The sequence below is a fragment of the Balaenoptera physalus genome (genome assembly GCF_965194825.1).
Source record: "Balaenoptera physalus genome assembly, chromosome: 6".
Classification (NCBI taxonomy): Eukaryota; Metazoa; Chordata; class Mammalia; order Artiodactyla; family Balaenopteridae; genus Balaenoptera; species Balaenoptera physalus.
The window spans coordinates 80,201,987-80,225,894 of NC_138885.1; the positions used below are offsets into that span (position 1 = coordinate 80,201,987).

The 23,908-nt window shown below is 35.5% G+C and overlaps 1 protein-coding gene across 3 annotated transcripts in view; it reads left to right on the forward strand.

The window, feature by feature from the left end:
* Positions 1–23,908, forward strand: part of LOC309663212 (uncharacterized protein) — a 499,391-nt gene that overhangs the window by 450,138 nt on the left and 25,345 nt on the right. For 2 of the 3 annotated variants that reach the window (XR_014265151.1, XR_014265152.1), the window contains exon 8: positions 2,836–2,913. The gene's annotated coding sequence lies outside the window, so the exon portion shown is untranslated. Of the gene's footprint in view, positions 1–2,835; positions 2,914–20,624; positions 22,494–23,908 lie in introns of those variants that run through there. The other variant, XM_082466834.1, reaches the window with a different exon arrangement.

Consider the following 23,908-nt stretch of genomic DNA (forward strand, 5'->3'; position numbering starts at 1 on the left):
TATAAAATACCCTTGCACATAATAAACTAAGCAAGATTATTAACTTTTTTGTGATCAATACAGAAGGATTTTCCAAAATAAGTGAAATATTTTTAGACACTATTTAAGGAAAGAGAAACAAAAGAGGTGGGGGCAGGAGAAGAGTCAGAGATTTTGGTAGTCATTAAAGGAAGAGAATTCCAAGCTTGTGGCATTGCTTGGAGAGGGGAAAAACATCAAAGATGGGAGTAAAGAAAAACTGACATTAGGCTTCCTGGAAGAAAGTTCAGAAAATTGTTTGGATTTAAAACTAGAAAGATAAGGAGAGGAAATACATATCCCTTAGTGGGAAGGTTTTGATATATAGAATAAGGACCTGGGACCTGATCTGTAGTGGAATGGGATGTCAGAGGTAAACTTCCAAGGACTCAGAGCGGGTGTGATATGTTCAAAATATCCTGTACTAGAATGCCTTTGACAGTAGAAATGAAGGTAGATTGCCAGGGCAGAGGTTCAGTGGATGAGAAGAAGAGTATTGAAAGAATATCTTGTGAAGTGACAGTTCCAGAAGTAGTTCTAGAAGAACTGACATCTAGGGCAGTACTGAAGGTGACACAGGAAGGGTGCCAGGGGGACCTATATGAAGAAGCAGCAGGATATTACCACCAAATGTATATGACAATCAAAAGAGAGATGCACTGAAAATCACTTTATGGCTTCACGTGAGCTGTCAGAAAAATGACACCTTTTTATCCAGTTAGTTGGATGTCATACAAGTGAGAAAAAGTTTTATATATATAAAACATCATATATATATGATGAATCTATCTTCATCATATGTAGCTGAAGTTGACAATAGGTCACACAATCACATTTGAAGTACAAACAGATGCTATAGAAAACTGGACACGAAACATGAGTGTGAGGTGGAGAGAGTGGCTTTAGCATATACCCCATCCTCTGTCCAGTGCATTGGACATAGTCTTTCTTCTCATTTAGAAGTGAGAAAACAATAATCACAAAGTTGAAATCAGAAGGGTAAGACTCATTAGGCTGACCATTGGAAGCATGAAGACATTATTATTTTATTACTAAAACCTGTTAGTTCAGCTTGAAAGCTCAAGAATTTACTTCCTTTTCTTTTCAGTGGTATAACTCTGTTAAGTCCCAATATTTTGTTTTAAAGCATTAAACTTAATATATGAAATCCCTGACAAAAGTTCTCTGGTTCTCCTGATTATTTTATCTTGATATTTTGTACACAAAGGCAGCCTTGAATATACTCCTAGAACCACCTACTGTTCTCAGTGATCAAAATTTTAGCAAAGCTTTAACAAAATAGGGGGGAAATTGCATTATATTATGCTAAGAAGCTTTCACTCTTAGTTAAAATAGATAGGCAGATAATTAGGTGAGGGCACCATCTTCAAAGATTAAAATGAATCTTTAAAAGAAAATGTGCAACTTTGCATCTGCATTTTTGTGTGTAATTGAAGAGGAAAATCCACATTTGGGAGTTATAGAAGAAAATATTTAGGAAAATGTCAGAGTAGTGTGAAAGAACCTAAAAGAGAGATATTTTATATTAGCGTGTCAGTGATGTTCTCTTCTAAAATGTTGCAGTAAGCTGTGACCTGAAGAACGATTTGGATCTGGCTGAGTAAACAGTGGCCAAAAGAACATTAAATATAAACAGAACTATATGTGTAAAAGCTTCAATGAAAAAAATAGCTGGAGGCCAACTGAAAATTTAGAGGGGGCTAGGGTGTAACGAGTAGAGAGGAAAAGTGGCTTGAGGTGAGTAGTCACGGGTAAGGCCTTATACATCATGTTAAGGATTTGAATCACATGCTAACTATAATAAAAAGTTATTAAAAGGTTTAAAGCAGAGGTTTTATATGAAAAATGATAGTAAAAATGAAAGCAGGGACACCAGGAAACATATTGCTATGGTCCAAGAGACATGATTACAGCTTGAATTGGGTAGGATAAATGAAGTAAAAGAAGTGGATGATTAAAGTAAAAGGATTTCAAGTCAGAGTTCAGGAGAAGGACAAATAATGGAGGACAATACCAAGATTTCTGGACCAAGCACCTAAGTACTGGCAGTAGTAAATGGATATCAGAAATTCAGTATTGCATATGGAAATTTTGAGATGTTGTAACACATATGAGTGATAATGTGAGTAAGCTGTTGAATGTATGGGGCTGAAAATGAAAAAAAGATATCTGTACTAGAGAAATAAATTTGGGAGCAGGCACATGAAAGGCTTTGGAAGCTTATGGGAATGGATAAAGGTCAGAAGTAAAAGCAAAGATAAGGATGCCTAGGACTGAGCCCCAGCAACATAGGAGAATAACTAAGAAAGGTCAGACTGGGAGGAGGAAAACCAGGAGAATGTGCTATCAAGCCTCTTTTCATAAACAAATAGAATGTTTCTAGAATAGATTCTTAGGCCACAGGAAAATCTCAATAAATAATAATATTTAGAGCATGTGTTTAGTAAACTGATATAAAAATATAAATATCAAAACCTCAAAAGCATGATCCATAAAAGAAAAAAATTGATAAATTGGACTTTAAATTAAAAACTTCTGTGAAAGACACTGCTAAGAGAAGGGGAAAAAAAAACCCCACATTGAGGAGGTTAGATATTTGCAAAACACATATGCGTGTATTGGGATGCAAAGCAACAGAAGCTCTCATTCATTGCTGGTGGGAATGCAAAATGGTATAGCCACTGCCAGAGACAGTTTTGTAGTTTCTTACAAGATTGGATATAATCTTACCATACTGTCCAGTAATTGTGCTCCTAGGTATTTACCAAACTGATTTTAACATTTATATTCACACAGAAATCTCCACATGAATGTTTATAGAAGCTTTATCCATAGTTGTCAAAAACAGGAAGCAACCAAGATGACCTTCAATGGGTGAGTGGATAAGCAAGTTGTGGAGTTGTGTGTCAAGTCAGAAAAATATATGGATGAATCTGAAATGAATACTGCTGGGTGAAAGAAGCCAAGGCTACCTTGATGCCAAGTATATGATATTCTGGGAAAGGCAAAACTATGGAGACAGCAGAGAGATCAGTGGTTTCAGAAGATCAGGTGGCAAGGAAAGGGAAATGAATAGATCAAGCACAGGAGTTTTTTTTTTAGGGCAGTAAAACTATTCTGTATGATACTTCAATAGTAGAGACATGATACTATCCATTTTCCAGAAGGCATACAACTTTCTAGCACAGAGTAACTATTCATACAAATTTTTAAAAATCATTTAGGAGGTTGAGGGATCCTAGAATGGAATGTAGAACATAACAAAACAATCTAACAGTATTAAAATATATATGAAACAACCTCACTGAAGGGAGTAGAGATAAAAAGTACTAAGTAATGTTAAAAATGAATGGAATCTGTAAGACTAAAAGTGAAAGAAACTGTACATAAGCCTTATATTCTAGTTAATAAAGTTGATCTCCTTGGGGGTATGAGTTAACAATTCTGATACCACTATACATCTATACTGGATGGAAAGTAAATGCATGGTAGATGCAATATAAGGTAGCAGCAAATTATTCTAGGTTTTGGAGATAAAGTTACCCAAAAAAACCCCAGTAAAACCTTTACTCTCATTGGAGCTGTATTCTAGAAGTGCTGACAGACAATAAACAAGGTCAATAACAACAAAAACAGTCACATATTAGAAAGCAATTAGTGTTTAAAAAGGCAAATAAAGCAGAAAGTCAAACTAGAAACTACGGTGGTAGTGGAAGAGGTTGTAGCTTTAGACACAATGGCCAGAGAAGGTCTCACTGAGGGGATGAACTTTGAAAAATGAATTGAAGGAAGTGTTTTGAAGCAAATTATTGGCTATCTGAAGGATGAGCATTCCAGGCAGATGATATACAAACTGAAATAGGGAATGCAAAGATGGAAGCATGCCTGACTTACTCAAGAAGCAGCAAGAGGACCTACGTGCACGGAGTGGAGTAAGCAAGGGGCATATTTGTAGGCAATCAGGTCAAAGAGGTAATCGGGCATTGTAGGTAATTGTAAGAACTGTGTCTCTTATCTGACTGAGATTAGATGGCTTTGGAGGGTTTTGAAGAAAGGAATAACATGAATGGACATGTGTTAAGGAGTCTCACTCTGATTTGAGTTGAGAATATACTTTAGGAGAACAGGCATGAAATCAAGGTGACAGGTTAGATAAGAGGACATTGTCATCAAGGTGAGATATGATTATTATTTGGATAAAGTAATTACAATGGAAGTGGTCAGAAGTAGTAGATTCTGCATAGATTTTAAAGGCAGAGCTGACAAGATATGACAACACATTGGATGTGGCATATAAAAGAAAACAGTAAAATGACTACAAGGCTTCTATCCTGAGCACACTGTAGAGTTGTCATTTACTACTATGAGGAAGCCTGGGATACAGGCAGATTTGAGGAGCATGTCATTCCAGGACCTTAGTTTTTGACAAATCAAGTTGGAGATGCGTATTAAACATCCAAGTACAGTTTTCCAGTAGGCAGTTTGATATATGATTCTCGAGTTCAGAAGAGAGGTCCTGGCTGGAGCTATAAATTTGGGAATCGTAGGAGTCATCAGTATATACAGGGTAACAGGTATTCACCAACAAAAAAGTGGATAAAAGTAAAAATAGAAGAGTTCCAAGGACTCTGAAGCAATTCAAAATTTAGAGGTCAGGGAAGCAAGAAGAACCAGGGAATTTGACCAGTGAGCTAGAGGAAAAAGAAGCAAGCCTGTAGTCCTGGAAGTGAAAAAATATGTATTAACTCTGTTATATGCTGCTAAAGTTTAATTAATAGAGACTGAGAATTGACCACTAGATTTAACAACATGAAGGTCATTGTTCACCTTGACAAGATCATGCTCAGAGCCTAGTCGGGGTGAAACTTGATTAAGACCAAAACAATTGACTTCCTTTTCAATGATTATTTCTGTAAAAAGGATAGAAATAAGGCAGGGTCTGGCAAAAAAAAAGTAAAGTCAAGAAAATGCTACTGTGGGTGGGAGAAATAAGAGCATCTTTGTATACTTACAGAAATAATCTAGGCGGTATGGATAACTGCTGAACAGTTCATAAGATGACTCATATTTTAACATTCCCACTCTGGCATTTGGGTGGAGAATACACTTTAGGGGGATAATAATGTAAGCAGCTTGAACTAAGTAGCAAGAATGGAAGTGGTGAGAAGTAATTAGATTCAGGATAGATTTTGAAGCTAAAGGGGGAAAAATTGATAAAATAGTTTCCTTGAGTAAGTGATAGGTGATGAAATCTAATGAACAAGTGGATGCACTTAGCTTTAAATAAAAGGATGGAAGCACAGCCATAAAAACAAGACAAGGGAATATGAAAATGGATGGAGCTAAGTGTATAGATGGGATGGTAGAGCATTATGAACGTTCTTGTCCTTTTACTTCTATTTTCCCAGTAACATAGGAAAATAATTGCAAGCTTAGGATGTAGGACATCTAGGAATGGGTTTAGAAAAGAGGAGAATGTGGGAAATTATCACTAGGAGAATAGAAGATTGAATAGAATAGGGAACTATTGCTGGGTACGTTTAAGGGTTCATTTGAGGTACATGATTATGAATTTAAAGTCAGACTAGCTAGAAGGTTTTATGTTTTCATTCAGTTATTTTCAGCTACATGAGAATAAACACAGAGTTGGGTCTGGCCAGCATTTAGTTTAGCCAGACAAGTAAAGTGAGAGAGGGACAAAGAAATTGACAGAGTATGCAAGGAGATACTCAACTTCTATTGCTGCCATAACAAATTACCACAAATTTAGTGGCTTAAAACAACACAGATGTATAATGTTACAGTTCTCTAGTTCAGAAGTCTGACATGGGTCTCACTGGGTTAAAATCAAGTTGTCAACAGGGCTGCATTCTTTTCTGAGTTTCCAGGGGAGAATACATTTCTTTGCATCTTCTAAATGTGGCCCACATTCCTTGGCTCATGGTCCCCTTCTTCCATCTTCAAGTCCAATAATGGGTTTGCATATCTTCATGCCTTTCTTCCATTATCATCTTTCTCTCTGACCAGAGCAGGAAAATGTTCTCCTCTTTAAGGACTCATTTGATTATATTGGATAATCTCTTCATTTGAATGCTCTTACCTTAGTCACATTCATGAAAGTCCCCTTGCCATGGCTTTCTGTCAACTCAGAGTAGAATTCTGATTTTCACAATTTTGCCAGTACTTTTGTTGCATTTATTAAGTGGATTTATGGAGGTCCTCCCTCACTCCAACATTCAAGAAATCCTACCCTTACTGCTGTTTGGAGAATGGGCTAGAAGCCATCATGGATGGAGGAAGCCTCCATTTAGGTGGCTATTGCAGTGCCCTGATGAAGAATGGGGATACCTTGGGCTAGGTAGTTGCAGAGTTGTAAAGGTGAGAACTGAAGAGACTTGAGGTATATTTTTCCTTCTTATTGACTGACTCTAAATCTTGTAACACTTATTTTCTCTCTCATTCAAAGATATAAGAGAACGCAATAAAATTTTCATGCTTTTACTTTGCCTGTATCACTAATTCATAGGAGAACAAGTCCTAACTCCTATAACTTTATCCTACTGTTAATAGCAATAGACACTTTCTTACTTGGGCAGCATGCCCTCATGTAAGTCTATCCAGATTTATATTTGGTTTTCTTCTTACCTAAACACAGGCTTTCAGTTGTGTAATTCCCAGGCACTTGTTACAGCCACAACTTTCTCTCCTCAGCCCAGGTGTACACAGCCATGAGGTCTGACTGCTCCATTAAGGATTCAGTTTTCTTTTTTTAATTAATTATTATTGGAGTATAGTTAATTTACAATGTTGTGTTAGTTTCTGCTGTACAACAAAGTGAATTGGTTATACATATACATATATCCACTCTTTTTAAGGTTCTATTCCTATACAGGTCATTACAGAGTATTGAGTAGAGTTCCCTGTGCTATACAGTAGGTTCTTATTAGTCATCTATTTTATATACAGTAGTGTGTATATGTCAATCCCAATCTCCCAATTTATCCCTCCCCCCCGCTTCCCCCTTGGTAACCATAAGTTTGTTTTCTACATCGGTGACTCTCTTTCTGTTTTGTAAATAGGTTCATTTGTACCATTTTTTTAGATTCCACATATACACGATATCATACGATATTTGTCTTTCTCTGACTTACTTCACTGAGTATGACAATCTCTAGGTCTATCCATGCCACTGCAAATGGCATTATTTTGTTCTTTTTTATGCCTGAGAAGTATTCCAGTGTGTGTGTGTGTGTGTGTGTGTGTGTTTGTGTGTGTGTGTATATATACCATATTTTCTTTATCCATTCCTCCGTCGATGGGCATTTAGGTTGCTTCCATGTCCTGGCTATTGTAAATAGTGCTGCAATGAACATTGGGGCACATGTATCTTTTCGAATTATGGTTTTCTCTGGATGTATGCCCAGGAGTGGGATTGCTGGATCATATGCTGATAGATCTATTTTTAGTTTTTTAAGGAACCTTCATACCATTCTCCATAGTGGCTGTACCAATTTACATTCCCACCAACAGTGTAGGAGGGTTCCTTTTTTACACTTTGGACAAGCAACTTCTTTCTAAACCTTAAGGCTTTCTGGACTAGAAAGACCCTGCTTCATGTGGTTGGCTATATTTATTTTGCTCTTTATGCTTCCTAAAAATGAAACAAATAGGTTTTGATTCAGCTTGAGTCAAAGCATTAGTGACAAAAACACTTTTTCTAAATATAGAGTGATCAATAAAAGGATTTTTTATTCTAGAAACACATTTTGGTAAACATTCTCTTCAAAAAATAAGCAAAAACTAATATATTCTTTTTCCTTCGGTTCCCCTCAATTGTAATTCACATCTCATAATGACACTAATAGAAAAGTAAACACACTTTTCCTCTAAAGAAACCAACACCTATTCATGCATCATGTCATCTATCCCTTTCTCTACCAGATAAACATCAAATGCTGATGACCTCATTCAATCTTAGAGACTGACACTATCTAGAGTATAGAATTAGTACTAAGAATATTATATATTTCACTATGTTTCTCCTAATTAGGGATAAAGTAGACCAATAAAAGTTTTAGTGGAATTGTACATTTTTTGAATTTATGTCCAAGTCTGTTCTAAATCACACTAAGTCAAATCTATAAATGTTCTGTCTACAAATTCCTGTAATTAAGTCTAAGAGATAATTTGAACAAAAGTAAATAATTATCTTCCTCTTATCTTATTTCACACTTATCTGTGATTATGACTGAATTAATTTTCATGAAAAAAAGGACTTTGTCCTTATACTTGGAGATTTTTCTTCAGACAATAGAAGGAATCTCTAATGAGTTATTTGGTATAGTTTAATTTTTAAAACAAGAAGCTATAAATTTAATACCTACTACCAATATTTAGTATTATGTTCATTTATTTTCATAATCTGAATAAAATATTTAGATTTGTTTTCTAATCTGGCATCAAGAGGTAAACATAATACCCATATTTTAAGTTTCCAATAAATACTTTATACTTACATATATGAGCTTTTCAAGGTCAAGAACTTACTGAATTTTCTAATACTAAGGCTTTGAACAGTATAATTCTGGAATGATCACTGAGTATGCAGGAGAAAGGTGAGCAGAAAGAATTCTTGACTTACAGAGATTAGGATTCAACCCAGGGCTATGGTGGTAGAAATCTCTGCCCAAGGAACTATCCCGAAGACTCAAAACACTAACAAGAAGTCTTTTCTTTTCTTTTTTTTGCCTTTATATCTATGTTCAGCCTGATCTTTGTGTCTCTCCATTACCCATGCCTTTAATTAAGTTCAGAGTTCTCTAGCTGTTACCTCTCCAGGAAATGTACTGATACTTCTACCCGATACTTTATTATTGGCCCTACAGCATCATGATGTGGTTTGTAATATATTTTTTGCTATGGAAAGATAGCTTAGAGATAGATGATCTAGGCTCTTCTCTTTTATAGGCAAAAATTGTGAAATCTGGAGAATTGTGGGTACTTGTTCAAGTTTAGACATTGTGTCAAGGCAGAAGCAGGAACTGACCTAATGTCCTCTTTAAAGCAGTTCAGAGTTTATTAGATTCCATGTCATTCGAAAAGCACTTGTTCCAATGTCTACTTTTAAATTAACATATCAATCTAAATCACACTGAAGAATAGCAGGAAAGCATACAATGTACACTGCAAACTCAAGCTGGTTCTACCAGGGCAGATATGCATACCACATGCATACAGTAAACATAAATTAAATGAGAGCAACGTCAATATAACATATATGACTGTCATAAAACCTATGTGCAGCAAATAAGGCATTCCTAGAACATTGACAAACTGAAGAAGAATGAAATCAAGAATAATAGCTACCAGTTGTAATGAGCTACTTATGGAAATGATCCACTCTAAAGAACAGAGACAAAATAGGTGAAGTAAACACTTCCATCAGAGTGACTATGGCAGTCTCAGTTATACCACTTTTTAGCCTACTCATAATAATAAATGATTCTGTAGCTTAATCCATTCTAGAAATGGATGGAGTTTATTATAAACATAATCAGTTGTACTACAGCCTATCTGAAGAAAAAAAATATGTCAATGTAAGGGGATTTATCAGAATGGCAGTATTTATTTGTTTCTAGTAAACTCTCTCAAAACCCATTCCATAAATATATCTTATGACTAGTCAGCTCTCTTTACTCTCTTTCCATATTCACTGTGCTCATTCACCTCTTTGCCAGTTTGGCCTCTGAGGGGAGAGCAGTGATTTGGAGGTGAGAGAATAACTTGTATTCTGGGGTCTGCAAAAAAATGCTCCCAAGTGAGTTAATAGACGCTCTGTCTTAAATATTTTGAGTTTTTCTAGTGTTAATATCTCTCTCTCAGCCTTGTCAATATTCTAGACTTACAAATCTGAAGTACAGCCCACAAAATGTATTTATTCCACTCTGCATATCCCCACATTTGATGTCCCACCCAAGTGAAAAACTAGCTTCGTTGTGTCCTTTCAACTCTTCATAAATGCTATCATAAAACTGATGCAGAACTTTTTTTTTAATCAGGAAGTTGTGAAATAAACATGCAATTTTAAAACAGGAGAAGAAAGCAGCATAAAAAAAGAAAGCTGGCTCTATTTGTTTCTCCTGAATGCTCTCAAAACTCTAAAACTCTCTCCTTTGGCTTCATTCTCCCTCAGACAGACTTCTTTATTAATGTACTTGCCAGCTTCTTTGAGAGGCTAAGCTCCTGAAAGACAGGAATTCAGTATTAATATTTTTTGTATCCCTGGAACCTGGCACATCTGCTGTATAATGGCCACTAAAAAAATTTTTTTAAATGAGAAAATGAATGAATGAATTTACTTTCTGACATAGAGAAACAATTCATTCTTTCCTATATTGCTCATTATGCTTACAGGATCTCTGAGTAATCATTACTGATAACAAAGAGGATTGATTGAGTACCTATTTAGATAATATAATTGTGTTTAAATAATGAGCTAGCGTACTCTTTCTCTTCTGAACTTGAAGACTCCATTAATGGAAAATATTGAAGATTGAAATAGTATTCGAGGTAATTTGTTAATTACATTAAAGGAGGAAGATAAAGACACATAAATGAAGAAGATGAAGAAAGATAAAATCTGGGCTTCCCTGGTGGCACAGTGGTTAAGAATCCGCCTGCCAATGCAGGGGACATGGGTTCGAGCCCTGGTCCAGGAAGATCCCATGTGCCGTGGAGCAACTAAGCCCGTGCGCCACAACTACTGAGCCTGCGCTCTAGAGCCCGCGTGCCACAACTACTGAAGCCGCACGCCTAGAGCCCGTGCTCCACAACAAGAGAAGCCAGTGCAATGAGAAGCCTGCACACCGCAATGAAGAGTAGCCCACGCTCACTGCAACTAGAGAAAGCCCGTGTGCAGCAACGAAGACCCAATGCAGCCAAAAATAAATAAATAAAATAAATAAATTTATTTAAAAAAAAAAAGAAAGATAAAATCCAGAACTATTTCTTATATTGGATTCTTCTGGAATTATGACTCAAAATATGAGTCATAGTTGGATGTTTGCCTTGTGTGTTGATAAGAAAAATCTTGAAATTTTAAGCAGCTTACTTTATAATTCATCATTAGGAAATGTTGACTGTCCTTACTTGCATTACTCTTGGATGTTAGACACAGTATGATTCAATGTGGATCATTTATTCCAGCATCTCTGTAACTGTATGAGAGGAAAGAGGTCATTGTTCAGTGTGATAATTCTGCATTATGGTACCATTAAAAGTGCAGACAATTGAAAGAGAGCAGGTGTTTTCCCAGTAGATGTTTGTGATAAGCAAAAGATCACCTCTCTCATATTCAAGTAGGCCATTGCAATGATTAGGAAGATAGTAGTTTGGATAATTATAAAGCTCCCATTTAGTCAAAGTGCATCCTTTTCTATGACTCTGTAATCACTTTTTAATGGGCTATGTTGAATGGCTGAGTGTGTGTTATCTGACCTTTTAAAGGCATCCCTTCATTATTTCCATACTAAAGGCTTCTTGTCTTTTTTGTCTTAAAGTTACCATCATCACCAAACTCTTGTGAATGCCGTATCTCCAGTCTCTCTTTAAGTACTATAAGTTTCTCTTAAGTACTGTTCTAAAAATTAAAAATTCAGGAAACAAATTCTGGAGAAATTAATTGCTGGATCATTGCACTTATTTTTAAAGTTTACTACTTTTGTGAGAAAATAGTCATTTGCAGCTATGCATATATCAGTCTTCAGAGCCAACTTGATATTCTTTTCAAGAATTTCAGCTCCAGATTTTAAGATCATTGGTGGGAATTAAACACAAGCTACAGTTATTATTTTCTACCACCTCTGATTCAGGATTAACATTTTGACAATCACATTACTGAGCCTACCTTCCAGGTTATCTTTTTAAATGAAATGCAATGTTTCAGTTAATACTATCATTAATAATAATAATAATGTCTCCAAAGCAGAAATTCAAGGTAGCTCATGTTGACATGACTGAAACTGGTCTGACTTTTTAAGGCAAGTTTCCATGTGGTCTCAATCTCTACAGTATCAGATGGTTAGTACTTATTTCCCCTACTTGTTTGGCTCAGATTTAAAATCCAACATCAAACCCTGAGCTGGAACAGCAGGTGGAAAAGTACAGCCTGGCATCTTTAGGTTTTGCCAAATCCAAATGCCAATGTGAACACAAGGCCACAGTGCTCTGTTCAGAGACATACCACCTATCAAGCTTTAAAATTCACATCTTGAACTTAAGAGTGAACTAATATAATGAGAAAAGAAAATGATAGCTTTAATTCTGAGGCAAAATGGAATAGCTTAATTCAAAATATTTCTGGTGATTCTGTTCAATTCAGCAAACTTTTACTATACATATACTTTGTGCAAAATAATATGGAAATTATAAAGGGGTCAGGGGTGACACAAGCAAGGAGCAATACAAAGTAAAGCACAAATCCTGACTTCAATGTGCCTGCAATACAGTGGTTTCTTGAATATAGAAATTGATAAAATACTTTTTATAATTTGCATAATTTTATGATTTGGCTGTTTGTTCTTTGTTCCTTTATGTATTGGAAAACCTCTGTTTCTCTTTTACACACTTCTGACACCAGATGTGTGGGTTTTCCACACATCAAGCAATTCTGCAACACCTGCTGGTGTCCAACAATGTAATTCATTTCTGACAGTATCTACCTGGAGTTACCATTAGATCCTTCAGGTTAAGGGCTCAGTCCAGCAAGACTGTGCCCCCATCTGCTTTCTGCCTCACTTCAGATGCCAGTTGCAAGTCCAGGTTGTCAATCTTTGCTTCTGACCTACTGGCTATAAATTGGAGGTTCCCATGAACCTTCCTGGAGTTTAATTAATTTGCTAGAGCAGCTCACAGAACACAGGAAAACATTTTACTTATTAAATTACCAGTTTGTTAGAAAAGGATGTAACTCAGGAACAACCAGATGAAAGAGATGCCTAGGACAAAGTATGTGGGAGAGCCACTCTCCCGGCACATCCACGTGTTCACCAACCCAGAAGCTCCCCAGATCCATACTATTAGGGATTTTCTGGAGGCTTCATCACATAGGCAAGATCGATTGTTAACTTCATTTTCAGCCCCTCTCCCTTCTTTGGAAAATGGCGGGGTGGGCTAAAACTTCCAAGTTCCTAATCATGGCTTAGATGGGCTTTCTGGTGACCAGCCTTCATCCAGAAGCCCATCAAGAGTCACCTCATTACAACAAAAAACATTCCTATCACCCAGGAAATCCCAAGGGATTTAGGAGTTCAGTGTCAGAGGATCTTATCACTCAGGAAATTACAAAGGTCTTAGGAGCTGTGTGTGTCAGGAACCGGAAATATGTAAGAAATGTATTTCTTATTATTTCACAGTTCATTAAAAGCAGAATATGCTAAACTATAATGGAGATTCAAGAAAGCAGTAAGTGACTGTAACTGATGGTTTGGCTCATGGAAAGCTTTATGAATGAGGTGGCATTTTAAAGAATAGTAGGAGTCAAGAAATCAAGAAAGGGTAAAACAAAAGAGTAAGGAGAGTTATAGAAGTGGGACCATACATAGCGTGTTAAGGAAACATTCAGGTGTCCAGATTGACTGTGGCACAGCAGTCATGAAGAATAACAAGAGATGAATCTGGAGAAACAGGTGGAAGCCAGATCACTGAGTGCCTTAAAATGCAGCCTGACAAGTTTAAACTGTAGGCAATGGGGAGGTACTGGAAGTTTCTGTTTTGCTTGTTTTTAGCAGATGAAGTTATTAGAGTTCTACTTGAGAAAGAATAACCTTGTAGTCTTGTGCAGGGTGGAATAAACAGGAATGGAAGCAAAACAGGCCATTATTCTGTGCAGAAGCAAGCCCTGAATTGAAATGATGATAGTAAAAACAGAAAGGAGGGAACTAACAATTAGAGACAACTAAATTTCTTCCTTTCTAATCTGTATTCTTTTTGCAAGTATACCTCAGAGATAGTGCAGGTTAGGTTCCAGACCGCTTTAATAAAGCAAATATCGCAATAAAGTCACACAATTTTTTTGGTTTCTCACTGTATATAAAAGTTATGTTTACACTGTTGATGGAAATAATCAATAAACAATTTATAATAAGGATAGAAAAGAGTTTTATTGGAGGCAAACTGGGGCCTTAACATGGGAGGCACAGATTCAAGAAACAGTTGAATTATGTTCCACCAAACTACAAAATGGGGGAGGCTTATAAAAGTACAGACTGAAAAATTACATAAGTTGTTTGTCAAGAGTTATAACTGGAGCTGGCAAGAAGAGTACTTGGGACTTCCCTGGCGGTCCAGTGGTTGGGACTCCATGCTTCCACTGCAGGGGGCGTGGTTGGGGAACTGGGATCCTGCATGCAGCATGGCATGACCAAAAAATTAAAAAAAAAATTTTTTTTTAATTAAAAAAAAGAGAATTAAAGTGTTCTGTACAAAAAAAAGAAGGAGAAATAAGAGTGCTTGTTAAGCAAGAATTTGTTGGGGTCTGAAATGGTTGCATAGTTACAAGATAAACCTTGGGACAGCTGGCAGCTGCTAGCAGATATTGTTTTGAGAATGGCTGGTGGTGTCCTTGAGTTCGATAAAGTTCAGAAAATTCAAGTTCTCGGTGATGCAGGAACATGTCTGAAACTACATCCCCACTGGCCACCCTGCTCCATTTTGAATGCCTGAACCACAGTTACTCCATTTTGATTTTTTTTTAAACATCTTTATTGGAGTATAATTGCTTTACAATGGTGTGTTAGTTTCTGCTTTATAACAAAGTGAATCAGTTCTACATATACGTATGTTCCCATATCTCTTCCCTCTTGCATCTCCCTCCCTCCCACCCTCCCTATCCCACCCCTCTAGGTGGTCACAGAGCACCGAGCTGATCTCCCTGTGCTATGCAGCTGCTTCCCACTAGCTATCTATTTTACGTTTGGTAATGTATATATGTCCATGCCACTCTCTCACTTTGTCACAGCTTACCCTTCCCCCTCCCCATATCCTCAAGTCCATTCTCTAGTAGGTCTGTGTCTTTATTCCCGTCTTACCACTAGGTTCTTCATGACCATTTTTTTTTCCCTTAGATTCCATATATATGTGTTAGCATACTGTATTTGTTTTTCTCTTTCTGACTTACTTCACTCTGTATGACAGACTCTAACTCCATCCGCCTCACTACAAATAACTCCATTTCGTTTCTTTTTATGGCTGAGTAATATTCCATCGTATATATGTGCCACATCTTCTTTATCCATTCATCCGATGATGGACACTTAGGTTGCTTCCATGTCCTGGCTATTGTAAATAGATCTGCAATGAACATTTTGGTACATGACTCTTTTTGAATTATGGTTTTCTCAGGGTATATGCCCAGTAGTGGGATTGCTGGGTCGTATGGTAGTTCTATTTTTAGTTTTTTAAGGAACCTCCATACTGTTCTCCATAGTGGCTGTATCAATTTACATTCCCACCAACAGTGCAAGAGGGTTCCCTTTTCTCCACACCCTCTCCAGCATTTATTGTTTGCAGATTTTCTGATGATGGCCATTCTGACTGGTGTGAGGTGATACCTCAATGTAGTTTTGATTTGCATTTCTCTAATGATTAGTGATGTTGAGCATTCTTTCATGTGTTTGTTAGCAATTTGTATATCTTCTTTGGAGAAATGTCTATTTAGGTCTTCTGCCCATTTTTGGATTGGGTTGTTTGTTTTTTTGTTATTGAGCTGCATGAGCTGCTTGTAAATCTTGGAGATTAATCCTTTGTCAGTTGCTTCATTTGCAGATATTTTCTCCCTTTCTGAGGGTTGTCTTTTGGTCTTGTTTATGGTTTCCTTTGCTGTGCAAAAGCTTTTAAGTTTCATTAGGTCCCATTTGTTTATCTGTGTTTTTATTTCCATTTCTCTAGGAGCTGGGTCAAAAAGGATCTTGCTGTGATTTATGTCATAGAGTGTTCTGCCTATGTTTTCCTCTAAGAGTTTGATAGTGTCTGGCCTTACATTTAGGTCTTTAATCCATTTTGAGTTTATTTTTGTGTATGGTGTTAGGGAATGTTCTAATTTCATACTTTTACATGTACCTGTCCAGTTTTCCCATCACCACTTATTGAAGAGGCTGTCTTTTCTCCACTGTATATGCTTGCCTCCTTTATCAAAGATAAGGTGACCATATGTGCGTGGGTTTATCTCTGGGCTTTCTTTCCTGTTCCATTGATCTATATTTCTGTTTCTGTGCCAGTACCATACTGTCTTGATTACTGTAGCTTTGTAGTATAGTCAGGAACAAGACAAGGTTGCCCACTCTCACCACTATTATTCAACATAGTTTTGGAAGTTTTAGACACAGCAATCAGAGAAGAAAAAGAAATAAAAGGGATCCAAATCAGAAAAGAAGAAGTAAAGCTGTCACTGTTTGCAGATGACATGATACTATACATAGAGAATCCTAAAGATTCTACCAGAAAACTACTAGAGCTAATCAATGAATTTGTTAAAGTAGCAGGATACAAAATTAATGCACAGAAATCTCTTGCATTCCTCTACACTAATGATGAAAAATCTGAAAGTGAAATTAAGAAAACACTCCCATTTACCATTGCAACAAAAAGAATAAAATATCTAGGAATAAACCTACCTAAGGAGACAAAAGACCTGTATGCAGAAAATTATAAAACACTGCTGAAAGAAATTAAAGATGATACAAATAGATGGAGAGATATACCATGTTCTTGGATTGGAAGAATCAACGTTGTGAAAATGACTCCACTACCCAAAGCAATCTACTGATTCAATGCAATCCCTATCAAACTACCACTGGCATTTTTCACAGAACTAGAACAAAAAATTTCACAATTTGTATGGAAACACAAAAGACCCCGAATAGCCAAAGCAATCTTGAGAACGTAAAATGGAGCTGGAGGAATCAGGCTCCATTTTGATTTTTAAATGCATTCTTTTTTTTTTTAATGGTTGAAGCAGATGTACAATGCACATTTGACAGGCCATAAAACAAGCTGTTCTAGCTAGCATAAAGTTCAAGCCAAATCATGTATAAGGCAGAATAACTTTGCCATACCTCAATATGTGAAAATTTCTTCCATCAACACTATCCTGTCGTCTAGTAAGTGTGCAATAGAATTATGTCTAAAAAACAATGTACATATCTTAATTTAAAAATACTTTCTTGATAAAAAATGCTAAGCGTCATCTGAACCTTCAATGAGCCATAATATTTTTTGCTGGTGGTGTGTCTTACCCACTGATCACCACTTGATCAGTAGTTGATGGCTACTGGCTGATCAAGGTGGTGGTTGCTGAAGGTTGGGTGACTGTAGCAATTTCTTAAGATAAGACAAAAATGTGCCCTCAGCCCGGGGGGAAATGGAAAGCATTCTCCACCTGTGGCTCTCACCTTTGTGTAATCTGTCTCTTCTATGGGACTGTCATTGGAGTCTACTTCAACCCCACATCCACAAACACCCAGAGGGACATGGCAGCCACAGTGATATACACCATGGTCACCCCCATGCTGAACCCCTTCATCTACAGCCTGTGGAACTGAGATCCGAAGGGTGCCCTCAGGAAACTTTTATCAGGAACCACTTTGCTAAGACTCTTTGAACACTCTCTATAGACCCAATTGCTTTTGAAATAAACTGATGTTTCCCAATGTGAAAAAAAAAAAAAAGACAACAATGAAGTTTGTCCCATCAGTTGACTCTTCCTTTCACTTGAACACTTAGAAGCCATTGTAGGGTTATTAACTGGCCTAATTTTACTATTGTTGTGTCTCAGAGAATAGGCCCTTAGAGAGGAAGAGAGGGGAATAGCTAGTCAGTAAAGCAGTCGGAACACGTACATTTATTAAGTTCACCATCTTATATGGGTGCAGTTTGTGGTGCCCCAAAACAATTACAATAGTAACATCAAAGATCACTGATCTCAGATCACATAACAAATACAATAACAATGAAAAATATTGAAATATTGTGATAATTACCAAAATGTGACACAGAGACACTAAGTAAGCAAATGCTGTTGGAAAAATGGCATCAAATAGACTTGCTTGAAGGTTGCCACCAACCTTCAATTTGCAAAAAACACAGTATCTGCAAAGCTCAGTAAAGCAAAGCACAATAAAAATGAGGTATGCCTGTATTTCTTTGGCCTGGTTTTGTTACTTTTTAAAATGTGCTATTATACATAGATAAGCAAAGATACCAAAAGTTCTAACAATATATATTTGCATAATTTTATTTCATATAAAAAATAACTTGAATAAAATGAAGTATGGAAAGAAAAGAGCAGTGTAAACTATCTCTAAACTGTTTTATTTTATAAACATTTTAAGTCAGTACCAAAATAACGTTAATAATATTGGTGACACCTTTCAGTGAGCAGGTTTTGCTCAACTGTACCAAGTATGTTGTTTTAAAAAAAAAAAGCAACTTTTTCTTTTCTCAGTAACAACTAATTTCTTAGAAACAAATCAGAATAAATGGATTTATACCTAATACTTGAATCTATTATGGTTTATAATCTTAATCAAGAGGTTCTTATTTTAATCACTTCAAATACAAATGAATATTCTCAATACTACTACAAATTAATTAATTATAGTCAAGTGTTTGGATCTGTTATGAAATTAAAGCTCTATAAATTCTTGTTTTGTAAATAAGTGAGAGAATTAAAGTAATACTATAAAGAGTTTCATTTTCTCTTTTAGCAATACCTTCAAAATAAAATTTCATACAAGCCTAGCTTTGCCTTTGCGTAGGGAACTCTTGCTTTGCCAAATGATTGGAATCAGGGCTTTGTACAGTGTATTTATTATTAATAGGTCTAGGAAAGCATGTCCCAAAGTGTGGTACATAAAATACTGGCCAGAAGAGAAATTCTAGGACAAAGGTTTTCATTGATTAGTTTAATTAGGATTAAAATATATAAAACCATTTTTGAAATTATTACCTATTAGCTTATTAAAAGATCTATGAAGTCCTGCAATACTGAAACCTATTTACCTTTGTTTAATTCATTGTTTCTCTAATTTATTTGACCATTAAACATTACCCTGGAATAATAAACACACCAGATTTTATAGAGTTTCCTAGAATTCATGCTGGGAAATGCGGGCCTCACTCATTCAGTAAGTGCTTAGTTCTTAGGGGTATTGGTAGGTATTGCTGAAATATGTTTGGAATTCCCTTTCTCTCCTCTCCACTGTTCCTCTGGTACCGTATAGTGGTCTCTCAGTACCTGACTGGATGACTAGTGAACTTATCTGAAAACCAGTTGTGCTGGTATATTGCTGAACAAATCTTATTGTATAAATGCTTCACAGCTAACATAGCAAGTCAATGCATTTTTATGCATGGCACAGTATTTGAAAAATGTTTATTTTCTCCTACCCTCACCTCCTCTGTCTCCAATACTTAGACTCAACCAAATTATAATTGTAAGCACCTCAGGAATTCTGACAGCCTTAAAAAGCTGTTTTGGAACCAGCAAACTTTTAAATTCCCATATATTCTACCACTTGAATGACTGGTTGGTCTATGAAAAATGAAGAATGCCTATTTAAACAAATGACATTAATTTCTAGCTGCTTTAGTTAATTTAAAAGTAACGCTAAGATTAGGTCAACTTGAGAACATCGCAATTTTAAGTTTGTTATTCTTATCAAAGGATATTAGCAATATAGCATCTTACAAACTTTCAAGCTACAACAGGCTTATACAGTGAATTAATGTCATAACTTCAAATTACTGAGAACCGTTGATGTGTTTCTCTAAACTTGTTTACTCAATGTATTATTTTAAATTAAATTACCAAAATGAAGGAATTACTTTTCTACTATTTTATCAGTTTCCTCTAATCATTCTAATTTTTATTGTGCTATTTTGTCAGTCTTCCAAAAATCAAATTCCTGTTAATGGAACATTTGCTGCACTTTGTTTTTCTCTGTTTACATTAATGAAAAGCTGTGAGGACACTGTGAAAAGCAAGTGAATACATCTCTTTTCCAAAAACTATCACACCAAAATCTTCATCTGAAACTGTCCATTTTATTATCTTAGCAATAACCTTTAAATCAGTTGAGTTCTCTTTCAATGAAAATGTGTCAAAAATTTTGATTCAGTTTAAAGCAAACCTTGGTTTACATCTCCTTTTTGGAATAGCTCTGTATTTACATGGTCATTCCTAAATTTCTTATATATAGATGACACCTCCTCTGGTTAGTCTTTTATTACTAACTAAATCAACATTTAACATTTTAAAATATAACAAATATTAAAAGCAAAATGAATTTTCCTTTTATGTTTGACCCTTGAATTTTTCCTAAAGTTTATAAAATTTCACTTTCTGCTTACATTTGTCTCAAGAAAGAGTTAATATTTTGAAGCATTGAAGAGACGTGTTAATGAAATAGTGAAGTATGAAATACTACCAGTATTATAAGGCAAAATACACTTTACCTAGTTTTATGTTCTTAAGATACATAAAGAAAACTTCTTTAATCATTCTGGCACATTTCTTACTTTATTTTCAGATCACATAAAATGCTTTCCCTATTAGCCAAGGAAGTGTCTATGTTCGCATCTCCAAAAATACCTAGGCCTCTTAGTATATACAGACCTAAAGCAGATCATTCCAATAAATATTCAAGAGCAAGCCTGGTAGGATTTTCAAGAACACAGGTGTTGAAACTAACTAATTAGAACGGAGATTTTGTAAGAATTTGCTCGGGAAGTTAAGAGTTATGAAATAAAAGATGATTAGGACTATAGGGAAACTTGTAGGTAATTCTGTAATTCTGTCATTCAACAAAAAGGGCTGTGATCTCTCTCTAGTTATTGTTCATTCTTCCTAACAAATGAAATTAACTCTTAACTAAACTTAGTTCATGGCAAAATTATCTAGACATGTTAGCCTAGTATTCAGCCACCTCATTTGGAATCACACAATTCAGATGCTCGTGATATGCTCTGGAACTCTTGGGATCTTCAAGTTGAAAACACGTGAACAACAGATTTGGGCAGTTGAAACTATAGGATGCAGAAGCTCTGGGTATGATTCCTTGGCAAATATGAAGATGTATCGTTACAACCACATGCAATACCTCAAATTTAATACCTAGGGTTGTTTGATTCTCTCGTTTGCAATCAACAAAAACTTGTTGAATTATCCTAAGTAATCAGAAGTTGTTGTAAGAATAAATATTGTGGTGCATTCATATTAGGTTATCTTTTCAGTTCCTTTTCTCTGAAAATTACCAACCTTTAACACTGGAGTCACTTCCACAGTCCTTGTTCTGTTATGTAATTCTGCTTCCCTAGGCATTATAATAGAATATCTGAAAAAAAAAAAAAAAAGCTGGGCTAATCAAATATTTTTTTCTTACAAATTAGTAATTTTAAACGTAATGATAGAGTTTGAGTTCATGGGAGCTGAGTTACATTGATGGCAACACGTTAAGAGAATTTTCATAAAATCTTGATTTTTCATGTCTGGTGGCCCAACTATTCATTGGATTGGAATCAATGATAGGCCCAAGTATTTCACAATAAATTCATATTCTTACATAAGTTATTTGTAACCAAAAGAATCTTAACTTACATATATGAACATTCAAATCCATAAAACACTGAACAGTCAGAGTTGAACAGCATGGACTGAGAAAAGTCAGATACATGGATAAATCTGGAATTTATGGTAACGCTTACCCTAAAATTTTCACTCCATGGGCCATCACTGAAGATGCTCAGCTAAACTTTTTAGTCCTTCTTTGTATCATTCTGTGTCAACCTTTCTCAATCTCTACTGTATATTTTTTTTCCTCTGTCTAATAGTATCTGCTGAAACAGGATTTCAGCCTGCTTGGAACATTGACTTGTTACAACTCTTCATAGTCCTGACTCTCTACCTTATGACTTCTTAGCTTCCAATCTCATTGTTAAAAATGTTTTTATTTTAATAATTTTAGTTTAATTTCTAAGAAGGAAAATTACCTTCTCTTGTCTAGGTTGCCACAGATTGATGGACAGCAGTATGTGGAATGAATATCCTTAAGTTAGTTGATGATCATTTGTTTATTCAACTAAAAGATCTCAGAGTTTATATGGTTCACACATTTCACCATTCCAGGTCCGTCTAGTGCAATGACAAAGAATTACTAACTTTAGAAGCTTTAGAATTAGAAGGAGTTTAACTTAAAGGAAAATCATTCAAAAGCTAAAAATAATTTTGTTTTAAAATAGAATAGCAGCATAGCTCTGTCCTTGACATTAGAGTTATAATAATATCTGGAATTGTCAGATGCCACAATTTTAATTTAACCATTAAATATTACACATCATCATGGGGACCTAAGAGTGGGCAATTTTATAGACAAATGATCCTTGTAGATGGTTTACAATGGTTTTTTATCCTGCATTTCTAAGCCTGTTGTCATCAAAAAATTAAAGTCACCAGATGGCTTCTACTTGTCTAGATATAATGTCTACATTATAGACAAAAACGGGGAAGGGAAGTATAGGAGGACTTACCTTCGTGAGACTTTGTCTTTTTATTTGGGAAGAGAAGCCTTTCCCATCCAAATTTCAGTTTTGCTAAATACACTCATAAAGCATATCTGAGTGTCACTGCAGGTGACATTATTGAAGAAATAATTTGAGTCCACTTAAATATATTTAAGGTATAAATTATTCAGATTCCTCATTTCTTTTTTTTCTGAGATAATCACTTTTAACACGCTTCACAATTGATTGGACTAAAACCAATACCTAACACAAGGATGAATTATTATTATTATTTTTTTTAAGGATGAATTATTTTAAGTGAATAATTTGTGATGATATGACACTGTATGAAGTATTACACTATGAAAGAGAAGTGAGTCCAAATGAAACATACTTTTTGTACAACATGTATTAATTGTACAGATAGATGAAAAACTACATTGATACCAACTCATATTCATTTTATCACTGTTAATTTTAATTCCAATGACTCAAATTCTTATTTAATACCCTCCCCAGAATTATTTCTATCATTCTCCTTATAAATTTCAAATTCTTATCAACAATGGGACACTGATATTTGAATATTACCTTCTTACTCCCAAACTCATTCTACGAGGCCACCATCACCCTGATACCAAAACCAGACAAAGATGTTACAAGAAAAGAAAACTACAGGCCAATATCACGGATGAACATAGATGCAAAAATCCTCAACAAAATACTAGCAAACAGAATCCAACAGCACATTAAAAGGATCATACACCATGATCAAGTGGGGTTTATCCCAGGAATGCAAGGATTCTTCAATATACACAAATCAATGTGATACACCATATTAACAAATTGAAGGATAAAAACCATATGATAATCTCAATAGATGCAGAAAAAGCTTTCAACAAAATTCAACACCCCTTTATCATAAAAACTCTCCAGAAAGTAGGCATAGAGTGAACTTACCTCAACATAATAAAGGCCATATATGACAAACCCACTGCCAACATCGTTCTTAATGGTGAAAAACTGAAACCATTTCCACTAAGATCAGGAAAAAGACAAGGTTGCCCATTCTCACCACTATTATTCAACATAGTTTTGGAAGTTTTAGCCACAGCAATCAGAGAAGAAAAAGAGGTAAAAGGAATCCAAACTGGAAAAGAAGAAGTAAAACTGTCACTGTCTGCAGATGACATGATACTATACATAGACAATCCTAAGGATGCTACCAGAAAACTACTAGATCTAATCAATGCATGTGGTAAAGTAGCTGGATACAAAATTAATGCACAGAAATCTCTTGCATTCCTATACACTA